At 46.0% G+C, this 20,059-nt stretch overlaps 1 long non-coding RNA gene across 1 annotated transcript in view; it reads right to left on the bottom strand.

Annotated features, from left to right (window-relative positions):
- LOC138579133 (uncharacterized) overlaps nucleotides 1-19,826 on the bottom strand; it is a 119,358-nt gene extending 99,532 nt beyond the window's left edge. Inside the window, exon 1 of the long non-coding RNA XR_011304005.1 lies at nucleotides 19,662-19,826. This is a non-coding gene — a long non-coding RNA (uncharacterized lncRNA). The remainder of the gene's footprint in view (nucleotides 1-19,661) is intronic.
- Between the last annotated feature and the right edge of the window lie 233 nt (nucleotides 19,827-20,059).

Raw genomic sequence — 20,059 nt, forward strand, 5'->3', positions numbered from 1 at the left:
TGGTGGGAGACATGAGTGGGGGCCTGGTGGAGGCTGCCCCTGCACTGCTGGGGGGTGGGGGTGGTGGGAGACATGAGTGGGGCCTGGTGGAGGCTGCCCCTGCACTGCTGGGGGCTGGGGGTGGTGGGAGACATGGGTGGGGGCCTGGTGGGGGCTGCCCCTGGTGGCTGTGGGGTGGGGGTGGTGGGAGACATGAGTGGGGGCCTGGTGGAGGCTGCCCCTGCACTGCTGGGGGGTGGGGGTGGTGGGAGACATGAGTGGGTGCCTGGTGGAGGGTGACCCTGGATGCTGGGGGGTGGGGGTGGTGGGAGACATGAGTGGGGGCCTGGTGGAGGCTGCCCCTGCACTGCTGGGGGGTGGGGGTGGTGGGAGACATGGGTGGGGGCCTGGTGGGGGCTGCCCATGGTGGCAGGGGGTGGGGGTGGTGGGAGACATGAGTGGGGGCCTGGTGGAGGCTGCCCCTGCACTGCTGGGGGGTGGGGGTGGTGGGAGACATGAGTGGCGGCCTGGTGGAGGCTGCCCCTGCACTGCTGGGGGTGGGGTGGTGGGAGACATGAGTGGGGGCCTGGTGGGGGCTGCCCATGGTGGCAGGGGGGTGGGGGTGGTGGGAGACATGAGTGGGGGCCTGGTGGAGGGTGACCCTGGATGCTGGGGGGTGGGGGTGGTGGGAGGCATGAGTGGGGGCCTGGTGGAGGCTGCCCCTGCACTGCTGGGGGGTGGGTGTGGTGGGAGACATGAGTGGGTGCCTGGTGGAGGCTGCCCCTGCACTGCTGGGGGGTGGGGGTGGTGGGAGACATGAGTGGGGGCCTGTTGGGGGCTGCCCATGGTGGCAGGGGGGTGGGGTGGTGGGAGACATGAGTGGGGGCCTGGTGGAGGCTGCCCCTGGTGGCTGGGGGTGGGGGTGGTGGGAGACATGAGTGGGGGCCTGGTGGAGGCTGCCCCTGCACTGCTGGGGGGTGGGGGTGGTGGGAGACATGGGTGGGGGCCTGGTGGAGGCTGCCCCGATGGCTGGGGGGTGGGGGTGGTGGGAGACATGAGTGGGGGCCTGGTGGAGGCTGCCCCTGCACTGCTGGGGGGTGGGGGTGGTGGGAGACATGAGTGGGGGCCTGGTGGAGGCTGCCCCTGCACTGCCGGGGGTTGGGGGTGGTGGGAGACATGGGTGGGGGCCTGGTGGGGGCTGCCCCTGGTGGCTGGGGGGTGGGGGTGGTGGGAGACATGAGTGGGGGCCTGGTGGAGGCTGCCCCTGCACTGCTGGGGGGTGGGGGTGGTGGGAGACATGAGTGGGTGCCTGGTGGAGGGTGACCCTGGATGCTGGGGGGTGGGGGTGCAGGGGGACATGAGTGGGGGCCTGGTGGAGGGTGGCCATGGTGGCAGGGGGGTGGGGGTGGTGGGAGACATGAGTGGGGGCCTGGTGGAGGGTGTCCCTGGATGCTGGGGGGTGGGGGTGGTGGGAGACATGAGTGGGGGCCTGGTGGAGGCTGCCCCTGCACTGCTGGGGGGTGGGGGTGGTGGGAGACATGGGTGGGGGCCTGGTGGGGGCTGTTCATGGTGGCAGGGGGGTGGGGGTGGTGGGAGACATGGGTGGGGGCCTGGTGGAGGCTGCCCCTGCACTGCTGGGGGTTGGGGGTGCAGGGGGACATGAGTGGGGGCCTGGTGGAGGCTGGCCCTGGTGGCTGGGGGGTGGGGGTGGTGGGAGACATGAGTGGGGGCCTGGTGGAGGCTGCCCCTGGTGGCTGGGGGGTGGGGGTGGTGGGAGACATGAGTGGGGGCCTGGTGGAGGCTGCCCCTGGTGGCTGAGGGTGGTGGGAGACATGAGTGGGGGCCTGGTGGAGGCTGCCCCTGCACTGCTGGGGGGTGGGGGTGGTGGGAGACATGCATTGTTGATCAGTAGTGCAAGGTGACATGTGGGTTGGCTGGGGGGCATGCCCATGGTGGATGGGCTGCCTGCGGGACATGAGTAGGGGGGCAGGGTAGTCCCCCGTGGTGTGGGCTGCCTGCAGGGGCCGTGGAGGTTGTGGAGCGTACACCTGGGAGGACCCACACGGCCAATTCACGTGTAGTACTCCCCAGGACCCCTGAAATACACATTCCCTGCTCGCACTGGGACAATCGCGTGTGCAACTTCCCGCGCACCCCTGAAATACACGTACCCTGCTCGCACTGGGACAATCGCGTGTGGAACTTCCCGCGCACCCCTGAAATACACGTGCCCTGCTCGCACTGGGACTATCGCGTGTGGAACTTCCCACGCACCCCTGAAATACACGTACCCTGCTCGCACAGGGCCAATCGCGTGTGGAACTTCCCGCGCACCCCTGAAATACACGTACCCTGCTCGCACTGGGCCAATCGCGTGTGGAACTTCCCGCGCACCCCTGAAATACACGTACCCTGATGAAATTGCGTGTGGAACTTCCCGCGCACCCCTGAAATACACATACCTTGCTGAAATCGCGTGTGGAACTTCCCGCGCACCCCTGAAATACACGTACCCTGCTCGCACTGGGCCAATCGCGTGTGGAACTTCCCGCGCACCCCTTAAATACACATACCATGATGAAATCGCGTGTGGACCTTCCCGCGCACCCCTGAAATACACATACCTTGCTGGAATCGCGTGCAGAACTTCCCGCGCACCCCTGAAATGCACGTACCCTGTAGAAATCGCGTGTGGAACTTGCCGCGCACCCCTGAAATACACGTACCCTGCTGAAATTGCGTGTGGAACTTCCCGCGCACCCCTGAAATTCACGTACCCTGCTTGCACGGGGCCAGTCGCGTGTGGAACTTCCCGCGCACCCCTGCAATACACGTTCCCCGCTTGGCGTTTGCTGTTTGCCAGCCCGGTGAACTGGTCCAGGGTTAGCGCAGCCCTTTGCGATGATTTATCGATTTTGATGGCTTTTCCTTGCGCGAGGGCGTTCTTGGGGGCGTTACTGGCACTGCTGCAGGGTCGCTGCGATTCTCTGCGCCATGGCTGGTTTGGAAGCCTGAAATCAATGAATACGCTGTGCGCGGAAACGGTTTTAGCGCACGTGCCTGGCGCAGTCAATCGCACGCGGACACTCTGCGCCAGCCGCTTGCGACACTTTTCTGCGAAATTCTATGAATCACCCTGTCAATGTTTTCTGTTATGTGGTCCTCCAAAAATAAATTCAAAAGATTGACATTTTCAATAAGAATATCCATTTTTTGTCCCATGCGCTGCAGAGTATTTTCTAATTTCTCTTTTCCTGTATTATTTTCAATGTTTGTATGGTCTGTTAAAAAATATATATAGTTTAAGTACATATAAAGTAATGATTATTAATTTGCCTTTATAGAGAAGTGTCTACCATTAGTCTCACTGTCTTCAGACATTTCCTCACGTGGCACATTTTCTTCAAGCCATTCAAAGTACTGGACATTTCTGTGTAAAAAAACATATATTACTTTTAGTATACCAAATACAGAAAGTTTAGAAATATATAAGAAAAATGAAGTTTAGTTACTAGTTTCTGGTAAGTTGTGTTCTTACTGTTGTGTAGATCTAAGTTGCTCCTACCTGTGCAGTTTCTGTGAGGTAATTATGTTGGAAGCATATCTTTTTTGTTTTGGTATATTCCATTTTAGTACATATGGTATTTAAATGGATGGTTGATGTGTTACACATATCGGTTGCACTTCTTATTTATTATTACTTATAATGTGTTTATGTGCTGTTTTTGAACTTGTTCAGTGTTTATATGGCATGATAGAACAATCTAAGATATCTATGGGTTTTGGGTAGTGTTGATGTTGTCCGCATCCTTCCACGGACATACGCACAGTCCGCAGACATCAACATCACTAGCAGGGGGTTCATTATATTCTATGTTATATGTATATAAAGTATGGGAATCCTAGTAAACATCTATCAAATTCACACTATGTATTTGTATATTCAATAAAAACAAAACTTTGATAAAGGGACGTTATGGTTAAGTTGCGTTACTAAAAACCTATGAAATTCAGTAAAACAACTTTGTTAAAGGGACGTTATGGTTCCAAGTAAAACCAAAAAACCCCTGAAATTCAGCAGTTATGGTAAGCTAAGCAACCATAACTCGCGCCACCACCGTGCATTGCTAAGACTAACACCCACGACATCAAAGATGATATCACAAATGTCATTGATGACATTACTGATGACATCACATGTGCATTTACTTTTCATGAAAAATCTGTACAAGGGATTCTTATTATAATGTTGATGAAAAAAGTGTCAAGGATCATTGGAATAGATATCTTGAGCTATCTTGAGCATTAGGCAATGCATTGATATAAATAGCATTATATTATGAAGTTCTTTACAGCATACTAAGCTACTCATGTATAAATATAAGCATTGTGTGCAGCATACATGATGGAGGTGCAATTTTCATAATCTTCCCATGTTGAATAGTGAAATGTTTTCTTATTAGAGTTTTGTGTACTGTGCAACATGTAATAAGTAGCTAATGAAACCACTTACTGCATAATTTCATTATTACATACAAAACACAAAGACACAACAACACATACAAATATGAGTATATATAGAGAAAGTGAAGTACGCAAAAAAGCAGCAGTAGAAGCAGAAAGTGTTCACAACCTAACTGATTATCTTTATGCACAGAAAATATTGCTCTGCTTCAAGCCTACTATTTCCCTATGTACAAATATCACATGATGTGACTGCACCCTAAAGAAAGTAATGCAAATACAAATATGAGCACATCCAGAGAAAGTACAGTAATAAAAAAACAGCAGAACAATAAGAAAGTGTTGATAACCTAACTGATTGTCTTCATACACAGAAAGCATTGATATCTTTTAAGTGTGTATTTTATCCTATATATATGTTTCATATGCTGTGAGTGGACCCTAAGTAAATTATTGTAAGAACATATTTGAAGTATAAGTCTACAAATATAGTACTTTTTGATTTCTTTGTTCCTAATTATTACTGTCTAAGATATATCACTAAAGGAAGAAATAGCGAGTCAGACATGTGATGTCATCAGTGATGTCATCAATGACATTTGTGATGTCATCTTTGATGTCCTGGGTGTTAGTCTTAGGAATGCACGGTGGTGGCGTGAGTTATGGTTGCTTAGCTTACCATAACTGGAGAATTTCAGGGGTTTTTCGGTTTTACTTGGAACCATAACGTCCCTTTAACAACATTTTTTACTGAATTTCATAGGTTTTTAGTAGCGCAACTTAACCATAACGTCCCTTTAACAAAGTTTTTTTTACTGAATATATATATATATACACACACAAAGAATGATCACTGGTGTAACCAAAATTGTACAATGTTAGAGATTTCTTTTGTGATAGAACATTTTTTCCTGGACATGTTTTATTAGAATGAATCAGTAATGGTATGGAATGAAAGAGTGTATGATTGGTGAAGAGACTGAAAAGTTGTCAAACATTGTGATATGTCGTTGTGATTAACGAGTAAACAAAAACTAAAGTGGTTTTATGAAAAGAATAAAATATATTTTGTTAATATAAAGATTGTTCATTAATATTGTTCTAGCCCCAATACCAGGGTCCATTTCTTTTGTACCCATATATATCTTACTTGGAGGACCATGGTTGTACAGGTACCCCTTTTTTTACACATGAACAAATGGGACAGTGAAAGGTCTGCTGGTAGGCACCTGAAGGATCAGCAGGCCTCACCTGCCGGTAGTTGCTGCCCCCAGCGGCAGACTTAGAGTAAGCCGGTCCAGGAACAACACAGGAGCCGGTTGTACTGGCAGTTTTACCAGCATTTTCCCCATACTGGCTTACTCATAATGAGGGCCAATGTTTTGTTCGAAATATTAGGAAGTTGTGCTTGAATGGCATGTGAGTTGCTGCTGGAGGAGTCGATATGAGGATTTCTTGATGAGTTGATGAGTCTTCTGGTGTTTAAGATCGGTTTTAGGTGTGTTACAAAACAAGGATGCATGTTTACTTGTGAGTGTTATGTAGGAGACATAGGGCATTCTCTTTAATTTGATGAACAGTACTGGTTGTTTCATTTGACATTTTAGCATGTAGTATTTGGGTAAGGTGTGAGTGGGAGCTAGGATAGTTAATTGGGGATTCACTTTTACAAAGTGAGGAGTCTTCTGTTGCTTTGAATCATGTTTTAATGCAGTATGAAACTGAGTTTATGAGTATTGTGAGTGAATTTAAAGGCATTTTCATTGGCTCAATGAGCAGTACACAAAGATATTTTATAAATGTAAGCATGTTTTATTTGGGCAGAGTGTGATTGAGGGCTGGAGGACCTGCTTTGTTGTGATGAGTTCTTTGATGTTGACATGTTCTTTTTAATAGGTGTAAAACTGCGAGGTAGAACCATTTGTGTTTGACATGACATGTATGACCACTTTTGCATGAATGGATTGAGGTTTGTTTTTCATGTGATTGTTGTTCATGGGAGGCCTGTGTGTGTGAGAGAGTGCATGTAGGTCATATGACAAGAGATGTGTAGACCTTTATATGTGTGACCATGTGCATGTGTGAGTTGCATCCCTCTGTTCAAATGCTTTTTTTTTTTTTTTTTTTTTTACACATGATGGCATTCTGCAATTCATTTGCATGTCTGTATTTGTCTTGCTGTGTGCATTTGGGTATTCAAGGGGAGGCTCGTCCAATGTGTCATACCCCATTTGTTAGACACCTTGTGAAAAATAAAATATAAATGCATTTTTATATTTGGTTTCTGTTTATGGAAAGTATGAGAGCATGTGTGTGTGTGTGTCTGTGTCTATGTCTGTGTGAAAGTGTGTTTGTGTGTATTTTTATAAGAATACTGTACATGATTTCCTTTTTGCTCCATCTGGATTGATCTTTGAATATGCATGTGTTTTGATGTGGCTATCACTATATAAGTAGACAGTATATGCTGGGGACTGATTCTGTGGCAGCATGTCTGTGTGAGTACATAGAGTGCAGCTGAGGTCAGTGTTTGAAACATACATTTTTGTTTCATGATGTAGTCTGATCTTGTAGCATGTTTATGACAGGTGTGGAGAGAGTGTGTGTATGTGGATATTTGTTGTTCTCTGGTTCAATGTTTGTTCCTCTTAGCCTTTTTTTGCATGCATTAGAGCTAAAGATACTTTGACATGTTGGTGTGTGTGTGTGTGCGTGTGTGTGCGTGTGTGTGTGTGCGCGTGTGTGTGTGAGTGTTTGTATATTTGTGTTTTTGTTCAGATCATTGTTGATTCTTGTGGGTGTGTGAATCTAGCCACTGTATGAAAGCCCTAGCTCCTTTTTTTTTTTAACTAACAAAATGTACACACAAAGGTTCTGTAGCCAGACACGATAACAATCAGTTGTAGAAAATCCATGAACCTCTAGGTTGCAGTTCTGAGTCACTAATCACTTGAGGTGCTTTGTGCTCTGAAGTAAACTGTGCTGAGAATGGGTGTGTGTGGCTGGCTGACATACCCTGGAGCAGACATGGAGTGGAGACAAGAGTTGGCATGCTGCACCGTACTGGGATCTTCTGTGCGTTCTCGCCACCTGTCACCTCACCTTGGTGCAGTGCAGTGTTTTGAGACACTTAAAATGAGGTTTGTTCTTGTCCATCTACGACCACATTGATGTTTCACGACTTGAGGCAACCGTCTCATTTGTGAAGGGGCTGAAATCCAGGGAAAGGGATGGGGGTTCCAAATGTCTTGTAGCAAGTAATGTCCGGAGGGTTCTCACATGAATCTATGCGACATTTGATCCAGATTTGCAGAACATTGTAATGCTGGTAATCCATACCTTTCATCGACCTTCATGCCAAAGGCATAGAGTACACCTGTACCTGCTGCAGCAGTATCCTAATGTGCAAATCCTGCTCATTCATAAAAAAGAGCAGTTTTAGAGCTTGCACATGTTCTAGTAAACAACTGATGTGACAACCAAGTCATTGCAGTGCAGAGGTGGCATAGAAGTCTACACCTAAATTCAAAAACCATCAAAATTCGGATAAAACATTGCCTGGAGGCAGGACAGTCCAGAAACATAAGCCATACCTAGATTGGCTGATGATTCATGAAATTATTATAAGCCACATCTGATGTGTACAATACCAGTGTCAAACCTGTGAGCTCAGACCAGATATGTGAGGCAATTCTGATTTCATTTCAGGCACCAGTCTGTCTGCATTCCAGGGAAACAGACAAAGGGCATGATGCCTGCCTCTATTGACACTCTCGGAGGTTGGGTAACTCCTCCCTTCCTGGCCCTACCTGACTCGAAAATTAGATTTTTTGGGAGCATGTCTTCAAAGAGGCAATTCCATGATAAAGTCCTGCCTCACAATAGGGGGGCGCACAACAACAGTCCTTTGAAGAGCAGGTGTATAGAAGGAAGTGGATTTAGGCAGTCAGGAAGAGCAGAGCACAAGGGAGGAAGGATTCCTCCATCTTTGTTTTCTGTGGGATTCTCTTTCCTTCTTGTCTCCAAAGCTTCCTGCACAGCTAAGCACTTTGGGTATGATTCAAAAAGGCACAAGTCACTAGTTACCCGAACAAGGAATGGACCCCTTGAAGCAGGCTTGATTTTAAATGATCCTCTGTGGTTTGGTGCCTGTACAAGGAAGCGGTCTTCCTAATTTTGTTTGATTCATTCCTGGACTAAAAGAAGCATTCATTAGGGCCTGTTTTGGAAAAGCAGACTTTCCAAAGTCCACCACCATGGAGTTGAAGAATGAGTGTTCCAATAAAGAGGTAAGCTATACTCCCTACCCATCCTCAGGGCACTAAACTGCCCACATCCCTGTGGTTTGACCCCTCCCAGAAGCGAACACTGAATGGGTTAGGTTCTGAAAAACCCAAGGCACTCTGTGAAAACACTGTGTCAGGTTCGCTTAGGTGGCTGAAGGATACCTAGTTTGAGCATGGATGTCCCCAACTGCAATCCATATCCACACATAGCAGAGTGTAGATTGGAGATGGCAGAAAGACTTGCTCAAAACTCATACCACCTCTACACCTGGTGGCAGGCACAGCCACAGCCACAGGTGAAAAGCCATAATTAAAGATATGTGTGCCGTTAGCAAGTGTGGCTTAGTAGGCAATAGCAAGCATGCTATATATAAGGTGGGGGGTCTCTAAGAGTGGTGTCAGATTATTGAGAAGGAAAATGAGTTTTGGAGAGAGTTAGAGATGAAGACAGAAGATGGCTGTGGTGCAGCAAAGGGAAGGATGTGTTATAGTAGTTTCCCAAAGGAGAAACTGTATTAGTGAGGTGAGGAACAGTGATGAGGTGTTTGAAATAACACCAGGTGGAGTGAGCTGGCCTCTGGAGGAATTGTAGATGGAAGGGAATGAGGAATAAGTACAAAGTAGTTTGGAGGTGTCATCAAGGAAGAGGAGGAGGAGTGTAATCAGTAGGAGGTTGGATGTGAGAACAAGAGCGAGGAAGATGAACTTAGTTTTGAGGAGGTGGGAGGGATGTGCCATCAAGACAGAGAATGAGGAATGTAATCAAGTGAAAATTGAAGGTGAATTCTTGGGGGAAGAGAAGAAGAATGATCAGGAGGTGGCTGTAAGTGACATAAAGGGAGAGCGGGAGGAGCGCAATTGAGCATTGGATGGAGGTGACCACAAAAGAGCGAAAAATGAGGATGGGTATAATCAAGAGGAGGTTGGAAGTGGCAACAACAGAGAAAAGGAGGAGTGTGTTCCAGTGACTATTGATGGAAGGAATGAGACAAGAGAAAACCAGGAGCCTCAGAAAACTGGTAGGGGATAATGTGGGGAAGGTCAAATGAGGACCCAAGAGGAATGGACTGCCAGAAAGGGGGTGGTGATAGAGATACAGGTGGTGGTGACAGATCATCAGGAATGTCCCCCATGACCAATGAATGTGAGCAGAGGTGGAGTTACGAGCACATGGCAATGTTTCAAGGAGGTCGGAAGCACAAAAAATGTAAGACAGTAATGAAGGAGATATGTAGCATGTCCACTTAGGCATGAGATCATAGCAATCAATCAAGGAGGCAGACAATTATAGGGTGTTGGGTACTAGTGATTTTACCCTAAGACAGTAAGATGAAGAGGTTGAGTAGGCAGAGCCTTTAGAGGAGCTAGCTCAGATAGCCATCCTCATTGTGGAAGCTCTGATGCTAAGCCTGACAAGGAGCCAAGAAGGTAGTGCAGGTGCACACAAACACCCAGAACTTTCTGCAAAGAAAATACATATCCGGGGAAGAATCTCTGGAATCAAATCTACAAAGCTTACATATTTTGTTGCTTTGACCTCATGGAGACATCATCGCGGTTTTTGTTTTGTTGTGGAATCTGAGAATCACCATGCATAGCAACCCAACACTGGACACACAGGTTAAAGCCAGAGTTAGAAGTTGTTTTTGCCAGCTTCACATCTTATGATGCATACATCACTAGGTGACCTTCATGAAGATTATTGTGGCAGTTAAGTTTCTGGTGCTATTGAGGCTCAGCTATGCCCACAGCCTTTACCTTGGAATTCTGGAACAAATACTCAACAGGCTACTAAAACTTGCACTGTGTACCCATCACTGGCCCATAATCAAAAAAGAGAATTAACTTTAAATCTCCATGGATTGCTTACCATGCATACCAAAGCAAGGCCTTGGGAGCAAGCACAAGGACATTTTCACCTTTAGTTATAGTAATAACCAGAAACCAATAAGGACCTGAGTGATAAACCAATATGAAATGTTCTCATTAAGGTATGTTTCTGCTCATTGTAAACAGAATAACATGATTGTTGCCAGGAACATCCAACTAACCACCTATTCACTTCACCGGCAGGCACATATGACCTCACTCCCAGTGGGCAACAAACATTTTTACATTTGAAGTCTCCCCCACTCCATGTAAAGCCATTTGTTTACTCTACCCAATTAACTGGCTCTCCTCCAAAATTGTTCACCATTTTACAGTACGCATTCAACTCCATGACTGCCAACTGCCACCAATCTTGCTAGTAACACATTAACATTATAGAGCTATGATTAAGCTCCACTACCTAGCCAGAGTTCGCTCCAACAAACCGGCTAGTAACATGAGTAAGAGTGCTCATTTTGGCTCCGAGGTCCTGGGCACCCCCTTATGAATAATACATCCCCAAGGGTCACTACACACCCATAGGACAGGAGAATGCAACCTAACGCCCATGATTCTTCACCATTAACTATGTCAGCAAGGGATAATGATAGTTGCAGTTCAAAACGTCTCAGGATACAAAGGTTGCAGACCCCAGCCATAGAAACACACCGGTTCACAAGATACAGGTACTCTGATCGACAACCATCAGCAATGCAGGTTTCTGCATTCCATACCACTATCCAAAATGACAAAGACTCCTTCATTCTTTATAGAGCCATGCACCTGCTGCTTTCCTCCCATAGATACTTCACTGAGACATCCTATCCTTTTTTCTATTTTAACAAACCTGTCATGCACATATAAGCATAGATGCCCCCAGAATATCTAATATGTTTGTGGACATCACAGGACTGCCCCGGATTGTTCGCAGACATCGGGGAAGAAAAGAACAATTTTTTGGCTTTTTGAGGCCAAATCCCATCTCACCCTTATCACCCCTCACCTCCCCAAAGATTGTTTCATACGTTTGACAAGTGCAATGTTCAAATGTTTTACTGCACTGTTTGCAGACAATGGGCACTGTCCGAGAATCCAAATTGGCGGGCGTTTCCAAAAAATATGACCCACCCCAGATACATTATATTGAACAATCAGTGGGCGTGTCCGCTGTCTGCGGACATTGCGCTGCCCTCCGGACCAATCAGAGGCCTGTCCCCGAACCAAATAGGGAAGTGGGTCCGCAGACCGAACCCAGATATCACAAATTTTTTGGTACCTACTTTTTGGTCATATTAAAAAAGAAATACTGGACGGATTTTCACCAGCACAAAGCACACTTTCGGGACGAAGCTGCCACTCCTGCCACAAATTTGGTAAAAATCCATCCACCGGTTTGGGCTGTAGCTGCGAGCACATTTTATTATTTCCATTGCGTCTATGGGAAAAAAACACAAATTACGGGACCCTCCTATAACTTTACCCCCTCTTAACAAAACCTCACCATACTTAGCAGGATCAATCTGTTGGGGCCCTAGACCTTCATAGAAAGGTGTGATTAGTGAAAAACTCCCCTATGTGGTTCTTGTGGTTTAGGGTGCAGTGGCCAGAAGGTTGGAGTCAGCACATCTGTAAAACTAAATTTGCACTGAGAGTTCCGGGATCTGAGACACCCAGAGCAGATTGTGAAAACATTTATTTTTGTTAGCCCTACATTGTTACTTTTATTAGCTATCTTTTTTTGGTGTTAACCCTGGTCATCATGAAGGTAGGATGGTTCTAAACAGTTAACACAATTGTGGTATATGCAGGCCATTTAATTTCTTATACAATCCTCCGCATCCCTTTGGTCCCACCACCTCCACGGACATGTGTTTGTTGATTTCCCTTGTGGATTTGTGGCCTTTGCATATGCCTCTTCCCTTTGTGTGCCAGCTTCTCCCCCTGCCATGCAGGAAAGAACTTGCAGAATTATATGATGAAAAAGGCTGATAAAATCAGGAGGGATTTTTATTTTATTTTATTGAGCGTTTGTAAGGTACTTTATACAACAGAATTGTGTTTCAAAGCACTACAAGGCTAAATGGGAAGGGAACAGCGGAAATAATAACAATGGCAAAAAACATTAAATATACAATCGTGGTCCTAGGAGGCCTTATGGCATTCGGCCGTGCAAGTGCATTGAGGAGAAGTGCAAGGGATGGGGATGGAAGGAGGATCAGCGTAGTGGACAAATGCTGGAAGGGGGCCTGGGAGAGGAAATGCTAAGGGGAGGCAAGGAGGAGACCTCAGGCTAAGTGCTAGTACAGGTGACTCTCAAGGGTGGGATTTGGAGCCAGCAAGCAGGGGCTGGTACGGCAGTGCACTGGGGTGGGGGTGCTGGTATTGACTGGGAAGAAGGACCTGGGATGGTGTGGGATTCATGAGGATCAAGCCACTGGTCAGAGCAGCAGTGGGGTGATTAGCAGCAAAGGGGAAAGAGGTAGAGAAGAGCAGAGTTTTGATCAGTTTCTGGAGCTTAAGGAGGTCGGGCTCAAGTCTGAGAGGGGCAGGGAGGCTGCTCCAAATTAGGCACCAGCCAAGGATAGAGACCTGCACCTCCACTCTCTGCTTGGAGACGCGTTTGACAGTCAAAGAGTTGGGGTGATAGGGGAGCAAAGGGCTCAAGCAGGGGGGTTTTAGGGAGGGAAAGGTGGAGATAGTGTGGTGCCAGGCCCTAGAAGGCCTTGTGGATGATGCAGACAGTCGTGAATTTAATCTTTGCAGCCACCGGGAGCCAGTGGAGGGATTTTAGGGTTGTAGAGATATGGTCCCTGAGCTTGAGAACAAGGATAAGTCTTGAAGCCCTATTCTGGATTAGCTGGAAGGGGCGAAGGGAGGAAAGCGGGAGAATGAGAAAGAGGCTGTTGTAGTAGTCCAGCCTGGAGAGGACCAGAGCTCTGGGGACATTGAGCTTCTGGGGGAAGGTGAGAAAAGGAAGAATGCTTCTGAGGAGGTGGAGCTGGAAGTGGAACTTCATTGTATGGTCCATGATGTGAGGGGTGATCGAGAGAGCAGAGTCGAAGATGACCCCAATGTTTTTGGCTTCACACGATGGTGGGGGTAGAGGGCCCAAAGAGGGTGGCCAGAGGGTAGGAGGAAAAGATGGCACAGGTGTCCCAATGAGGAGGATCTCTGTCTTACTGGCATTGAGACAGAGATCATTTGCTGCAAACCATGCCTGAATGACAGACAGACAGTAAGGGATGAGAGAGGAGGAAGGAGAGGGCAAAGTAGAGGGAAGTTTGAAGGAAAGCTGTGTGTCATCAGCATAACACTGGAAATGAGTAGAGAAGGAGGCGATCATGTGAGATAGAGGGGCGAGATAGATATTGAAGAGCCATGGCGATGGGATAGAGAGATGTCACAGGTAGAGAGAGTGGTGGTGGAGGAGAAAGGGGCCAGTTTCAGCTGGGAAAGGCAGTCAGTGAGGAAATCCAGTGCCCGGTCAGTGACACTGAGGATGCCACAGAGTCATTTAAAAAGGATGGAATGGTTGATCGTGTCAAAGGCAGAAGAGAGATCAAGGAGAATGAGAACAGCAGGAGAGTTGGAGTCCAGATTTGCAAGCATGGTTTCATGGGTGTTCTGGAGAGCAGTTTCCATGCCTCTGGATGCCTGGAATCGAGATTGATGGCCATGAAGACAAACAACAAGATCAGTGTGTAGGGTCAGTTGGTGATGGACCAACTTCTCCAAGAGTTTCAGGAAGGGGGTAGTAGAGGTAGTGTGATAGTGGGGCAGGAGCGGTCAGCAGACAGCTTTTTTAAGAGAGGGTGCACAAGGGAGTGCTTGAGGGATAGAGGGAAAGGGAAAGAGCCAGAGGTGAACTAGTGGTTACAGAGGACAGCAGGAGACAGGGCAAGAGAGGAAATGTCCTCCTTAATGGTTCTGGAGGAGCAGGGGAGCACCTGTTTTGAGGAGCCTTCATAAAGCGGATCATTTTAATGTACTCATCTGGTGCTAAGGGCAGGAAGGAGGAGACTGAGGGGTGTATTATGAGGGGGGGCATGGGAGGCAGGGGAGTAGGCATGGGAGAGGAGATGGGGTGGAGAATAATGAGGACAGGATATCCTGAGTTTTGGATGTGACGTGGGAGGCCAAGCAAGTCAGAGTGCCTGGGAACGAAGGAGAGAGGTAGAGATTGCAAGTGGATTGGCTAGTTTATTGCAGATTTTGAAAGGATCACCTGTGTTGTTAGTGGCTACAGAGATCCGGGCTTGGATGTGGGCACACTTCTTTGAGCAGATAGAGACGTGATATTGCCTAGATCGGAGTGGTACCAGCGGTTGTACTTGGTGGCAAGTTTTAGGGAGATCCTCATGGCAGGAGTATGAATGTCAAGAGTGTTACAGATGGCAGTGTGCAGGTTAGGAAGAACAGAGGCAGAGGGAGAGACAGGGGCAGGGGTAAGAGGGGGGATGAAGGTGGAGGCAAATGCAACAACTGACACTCACGTCAGCGGTCGAATGATGGCAAAGGAGGCTGGAAGTGCAGAGGGTGGCTCAGCTAGAGGGTCAGGGGTCCCCAGGTGGGAGGAAAGGAGCGAGTGTTCAAACAAGGAGAGGGGGGTGGTGACTGGGTTAGCGATAGGGATGGGCCCCAGAGATGATGGCATCAAGAGTGTGGCCGGCAGAGTGTGTCAGGCTAGAAGGAAGAAAAGTGAGAGAGAGGGAGTCACAGAGGAACCAGAACTGAGAGGTGGATGTTTCAAGAGAGTCAAGGTGAATGTTGAAGTAACCAAGGAGGAGAAGTTTGGAAGAAGAGGTTGAAAAAGATAAGGCAAGGTCAGCCCCCTCAGTGAGTAAGAGTGAGATAGGGCCAGGGGGTCTGTAGATAGTGGCGAAGGTGAGATAGGGAGTAGGCAACACCCCAAGCCTACAGACAAGGCATTCAAAAAAGGAGTAGGAATGATGGAAGCAGGGATTCACTCAGGGAAGATCAGGGCCTACCCACCTCCAGGCATGTTGGGTCTGGGTTAGGAGAGGATTTTGCAGCCCTCAGGAAGGAGAGTGTCAAGAGCAGTGACAGAGCTGGCATTGAACCATGTCTTTGTAAGAACGAGGACAACCAGGTCAGAGTCTGCGAGAAGGAGACAGATGTCAGAGGAGTGTTTGATGGCAGAGTAAGCATTCAGAGTAGCTAAGTGAAGCTGGCTACCACCTTTGAAGGTTTTCCAAAGGGATGTACAGGGACGTGGTACTCCAATCGTTGGTGGTAAAGAAGTGTAGGGAGAGGAACAAGGGGTGGCAGGAGAAGGGATTATGTTTGTGAGGGAAGGCAGGTGCTGGTTAAGAAGGACAAGAGTAGGTTGAGAACCTTGGGTCAAGATAGCACCATTGTGATAGACATTAATAATACACATAGTGGATGAGAACTATGAAATGAGTACTTCCCACCTAGTGCCACCATTAATGGGTGAGGAGGAGAAAAGAGCAAGAGTGGAGACCAGATGAGGGGTCCAAAGGTCAGGAGAGGGGACAGTGAAGAGGATGTCTGTGAAAGTCTGTCTGAAAGTGGCATTGACATAAGTGTGATCAATAGGTAGCTTGGGTTCCAATCCAGGAGAGATTTTTTCTGTTTTTTTCTCTCAGACTTTGTGAGAGAGGTAGGATACGTGATAAAATAGCAGTTGGAATCGATAGGAGAGATAGAGAGTGCCATGGGAGTAGAGGGTGGGAGAGAGATAAGCAGTGGAGCTGCACCGTGCAAGGGAGCTCACCAAGTGGCCTAGCAGCAAGGCTGGCGCAGAGGAGGGTGTGGCAAAGGCATACAATCAGTGCACGGATTTAAAAAGCATACCTAAATTTGATGTTGCCCAAAAAAGCGCAAAAATGGGCGCACAGATGTAAAAGCAGCCCTAGATTAGATTTCCCCAATGGAGGGTGCACAGGTGTGATGCAAGCTTAAGGAAGGCACTAACACGCAGTGGAAAACAATCAGCCTATGAGATTAGGCAGATGCATATAGTTGGTGTATTTAATTAAGATATTTGACAAGACGAAGCAACTTCTGAACCAGCTGACACGTGTTTCGAGCGCTGCTCTTTCTCAAGGCCGTACATGAGGTGTACATTGTGTTCCAACAGTCAAAATGAACAGTGGTATGAAACATTTTAAGCATGTTCAAATGGCAATTGTGTGAAAACAAAAACAACCAAAAGGCATATTAGGGGTTTCCACCCTATTGACAAAATCAAAAAGTATAACACATTAGCAAACCCATTTCAAATATCAAAGGATACAAGATTACATGTTTATGCCAAAATCCACAAAGCCGGAGAAGCAAGAGAAAAGCACCAAACAAAATAATGGCATGTAAGTCATTATGCTGATAGAGCATGATGCATTCATAGCGAGCAAGCAATGTCTAGTGTGTCAACTCGACCATATATAATGGTACCTTATGTTGCTGCTTCAAAGAATTCAACCCTAGAAGACAAGGAAATAACCCAAGGTTGCTCTAATTGATAATAGAGATGACTGCCGTGTAAGATTGTTTTGTGCCCACTCTCATAACTGCAAAAGACAAATTCACTATCCATATGACTAGGCAAATGTTTAAATAGTATCAGAATGTGAAGACAACTTCCAAATCTAAGGACAAAGCACACCAGTGAACACAACTGTTATGAATGAACATGCCTCCTCTACTGTTTGAGGGGATTACACTTCAATAAACTGGCTGTTAAATTTGGCATGATGAGTGAACTGACTGAATGTTGGATAGCTAAGGGAATGAGATAGGGATGTGACCTGCCCCCATCCTGTTCAACCTGTATAGTGATGTTTTATTTCAGAATGTATTTATTTATATATTCACTAACAAAAAACGTTGTTAAAGGGGCGTAATGGTTAAGTTGCACTAGCAAAAAGCAATTTAAATCAATGGAAAAACATTGTTACAGGGACGTTATGGTTACAGGTAAAACTGCAAAACTCCAGAAATTCACCAGTTATGGTAAGCTAAGCAACCATAACTTGTGCTACCACTGTGCAAGGACTAACACCCATGACATCAAAGATGACATCACACATGTCATTGATGACTGACTGATGACATCACATTTGTGGCTCCCTCTTTTTTGGTCAGCGTTACATGTACACTTGGTGGTTTTCTTCACTGAATTGAAAAGGTACTATATTTGTTGACCTTACCCTTCTCATATGGTCTTACACTACTTTCCTTAGGGGTCAGGCACATGATATGATACATATACATGGGGGAAGAAGTAAGCCTGAAACACATTGTGTATTTCTGTGCATGAATATAATCAGTTAGGGTATGAACACTTTCTGGTAGAAGTGCTACTGTGTTCTAAGTGTACTGTCCTTGTAGATGCTCATATTTGTATGCGTTGTTGTCTCTTTATATTTTGTGTATATTAGTACCATTATGTAGTAAGTGAGTCATTCCTAGCTACTTTGAAACGAAAGCATTCATCATTTCATTTCACTATCCAACATGGGAACATTTTGAATAAAGCACCTGTATGATGCATGCTGCAGACAGTTCCTACGTTTGTACATGAGTTGGGTCATGTACTGGAAATAACTCTGTAATGCAATGCTGTTTATAGAAATGCATTGGGTAATGAACTGTTTATCTCATAATAGTTCTTCCAACGGTACAATGCCAATCCCTTGTGAAGGCTTTTCATGAAAACTAAATACACATGTGATGTTATCAGTCATGTTCTCAATGACATTTGTGATGTCATCTGTGATGTCATCTTTGATGTCATGGGTGTTAGTCCTTGCAGTGCACAGTGGTAGCTCCAGTTATGGTTGCTTAGCCTACCATAACTGGCGAATGTCTGGGGTTTTTCGGTTTTACCTGTAACCATAACTTTCCAGTAACAACGTTTTTCCATTGAATTTCATGGGTTTTTGCCAGTGAAACTTAACCATAACGTCCCTTTAACAACGTTTTTGTTAGTGAATGTCATAGATTTTTATTAGGGCACTATAGACATAACATTGCTTTAGCATAGTGTATTTAACAATGATGCTATGTTTGTAGTACCACACCTTCACCATAACTTCCCATTTGCAATATTTTTTGTCGCTGATTATGATATAAAGCTCCTTTCAGAGTGTCACAATGTAAGTGCCAATGAAAGGAGGCAGATGTGACGCTGTCATGTCCAAACTTCAATCCAACACAGGAGCTGCTGAGCCCCATATTCCCACTAAGATATTGCGCTCTCAACTGAACTAAACAGCTAAGTTCGAGACAACCTGGGGGCAGAGGGGGAAGTGGAGAAAATAACAAACTCAGACACTGGATCTTCGATCTTCATCCGGTCTCTGCCTAGATGAGAAGTTTATAAAACATTTAATGAAAACTCTTTTCTTTCTTTATAAAATACTACAAAAACCTTTTACCTGAAATTCCTCTGCAAATGCCCAGTATAAGTTCTTATGGCACTCCAATTAAAACCCTACTCAAAATGATGAATTGACACCTGAACCCAATTTTAACCAGAAACACATTGAGTTCCAAAGGGTTTACTAAATCTCATGAGTTCAAGTTTTTTTTATTTCAATTTGAGTTTAGAAATGCAGCAAGTAAGAATGAGTTCACAGGGTTTTGATTCACTGGTATCTTCCTCTGACAACTGAGTGAATGTTCAAAGAGGAAAACCAATTACCAAAGAGACTCAGTAATCTTTTAAGAGAGTTCTCTTAGGCTTGCAAACCTTGATGACAGCTGGCACAAAAGAAAAAGTGTCCATTGCAATGTTGGTGATAACCAATACACTTTCTTTTTTAATATATACAAAGTTCTCCTTATTGATCCTGTTAAACAATGCTCACATTGCTTCTTATTAGGAATTAATACTTTGCTCTGGGTTGAGATAAGATGACTTCTGCAGCAATGAAGTCACCACACAAGTTAACCTTTTCTTTAAATGTTCTGAACGGATTCTAGCCGTTCACACAGTGGCCATGTAATCCGGAAATAGATTAAATGAAATAACGCCATACGCGCCGGTAAAAAATGAAGAAAAAACGAAAAGCTTACCTTACCAATGTGGGAATAATAAGATATGCGCGTGAATCATCTCCTAACTCTTCAAAGGAGAACACGCCGCTGTAGACACACACACAAACTGGAAATGCGCCTTCAAATTTGGCTGATCTTCTCCTACCTCTTCAAAGGGGAACACGCCGCCAAAGACTCACACGCGAACTGGAACTCCGCCTTCAAAATCAGCTGATCTCGCCGTCAAAACCGTAATGCACGAGGAAACCGAAAATCACGTCAGCTTGCGTCTGGCAAGGTAAACAAATAGAACATTAGAAAGTTCACACGAGTTTCCTCATGAAATGTTATGCAAACAGTGCACGAAAGTCACAGTATTTAACTTTACTCAAAATTCGTATTCTGAAGAAATGTCTTGTAATTAAATGCACATAAAA

This window comes from Ambystoma mexicanum, chromosome 1p (assembly GCF_040938575.1).
Source record: "Ambystoma mexicanum isolate Mex_15411 chromosome 1p, UKY_AmexF1_1, whole genome shotgun sequence".
In the NCBI taxonomy this organism is placed as follows: domain Eukaryota; kingdom Metazoa; phylum Chordata; class Amphibia; order Caudata; family Ambystomatidae; genus Ambystoma; species Ambystoma mexicanum.